Raw genomic sequence first — 2,265 nt, 5'->3', positions numbered from 1 at the left:
CTATTCCATTGTGTGTGTGTGTGTGTGTATATATATATATATATATATACACCATATCTTCTTTATCTATTCATTTGCTAATGGACATGTGACATGTGGGCTCTTTCCATAGTTTGGGTATTGTGCACATTGCTGCTATAAACATAGGGGTGTAAGTCCCCTTTGGATCACTATGTTTGTATCCTTTGAGTAAATACCTAGTAATGCAATTGCTGGGTCATAGGGTAGCTCCATTTTCAACCTTTTGAGGAACCTCCATACTGTTTTTCAGAGTGGCTGCGCCAGCTTGCATTCCCACCAGCAGTGTAAAAGTGCTCCCCTTTTTCCACACCCTTGCCAACATTTGTTGTTTCCTAACTCATTCATTTTAGCCATTCTGACTTGTGTGAGGTGGTATCTCATTGAGGTTTTGATTTGTATTTCCCTGATGTTGAGTGATGTTGAGCATTTTTTCATGTGTCTGTTGGCCATTTGGATGTCGTCTTCGGAGAAATGTCTGTTCATGTCTTCTGCCCATTTCTTGACTGGATTACTTATTTTTTGGATATTGAGTTTCATAAGTTCTTTATAGATCTTGGATACAAGCCCTTTATCTGATAAGACATTTGCAAATATCTTCTCCCATTCTGTAGGTTGTCTTTTGGTTTTGTTGACTGTTTCCTTTGCTGTGCAAAAGCTTTTTATCTTGATGAAGTCCCAACAGTTCATTTTTGCTTTTGTTTCCCTTGCCTTTGGAGACATGTCTAGTGAGAAGTTCCTGCAGCCAAGGTCGAAGAGGTTGCTGCCTGTGTTCTCCTCTAGGATTTTGATGAATTCCTGTCTCATATTTAGGTCTTTCATCCATTTTGAGTTTATTTTTGTGTATGGTATAAGAAAGTGGTCCAGTTTCATTCTTCTACATGTGGCTGTCCAATTTCCCCAACACCATTTGTTGAAGAGACTGTCTTTTTTCCATTGGATATTCTTTCTTGCTTTGTCCAAGATTACTTGATCATAGATCCATTTGATTTTTAATCTACAGGAATTATCATTTTCTGGATCCTTTTTTCTTCCATGTAAAATATTTTAATTGAGGTCCAATTTGAAGTAACATGAACAAATTAAAACTTAAGAGCCCATTTTGATGCATTTTCACATATGTAATCACCCATATAACCACCACCCATATCAAGATATAAAATATTTCCAGCATTCAGAAAGGCTCCTTTGTACTTCCTCACAAGCCCCTACACCCAAAAGAAAAGCACTATTCTAACCTCTATCAACATAGATGAGCTTTGCTTGTTTTTTTTCTAATTCCAGTATAGTTAACATACAGTGTTATATTAGTTTTGGGTGTACAGTGTAGTGACTCAACAATTCTATACTTACTCAGTGTTCATCATAAGTGGACTCTTAATCCCCTTCACCTATTTCACCTTTGCTTGTTTATAAACTTCATATAAATTCCAATATATATTATGAACTTAATTTAGTGTCTGTGAGATTCATCTGTAAATCTATAATATAAATAGATATAATCATAGGATGCTGTTTCTTATTACTGTGTAATATTCGATTGTGTGAACATACCGCAGTTTGCTTGTCTATTGTCCTGCTGAAGGACAATTGGGTTGTTTCTACTTTGGGGCTATTATGAATAAAACCACTATGTACAATCTTGTAAGAATCTTTTAGTGGACATAGCACTTATTTCCCTTGGATTATGTCCAGGAATATAATTTCTGGGTATAGAGTAGATATATGTGTAGCTTTGATAGCTAGGTCAGTTTCCAAAGTGTTCCAGTTACACTTTCCTAAGGAATATAAAACATTCCAATGATTCCATGTGCTCAACAGCCTTGGTATTGTCTGTCTGTTACATTTTAGACATTTCCTTACATTTTCTGCAGTGGTATCTCCTTATGATTTCCATGCAGAGTTTATAAGAAAATTTTAATATATCAGTCTTTTGGATTTTCTTCTTTTGTGACCAATAGGAAACAATAACCTAATACCATAACATTCAAAAACTAGTGGTCAAAGCAGGAAATAAAAGATGAAAATAAGGATGATTGGACCTGCACCCCAATGTTTATAGCAGCAATGTGCACAATACCCAAACTATGGAAAGAGCCCACATGTCACATGTCTCACCCTCTTCCTATTCTGAATGAGAAGAAACAGAAAAATTGTTGGAGTAAAATGGATTGAATGAACAATGAAGATAATTCTTTTTGAAAATGTGAAAAGGCACACTCACTGAACAGACAGGTACCCTCAAAG

The sequence above is a fragment of the Neomonachus schauinslandi genome, chromosome 1 (assembly GCF_002201575.2).
Source record: "Neomonachus schauinslandi chromosome 1, ASM220157v2, whole genome shotgun sequence".
Classification (NCBI taxonomy): domain Eukaryota; kingdom Metazoa; phylum Chordata; class Mammalia; order Carnivora; family Phocidae; genus Neomonachus; species Neomonachus schauinslandi.
The sequence above is the reverse complement of the archived record's forward strand: the minus strand, read 5'-3'. Positions refer to the sequence as shown.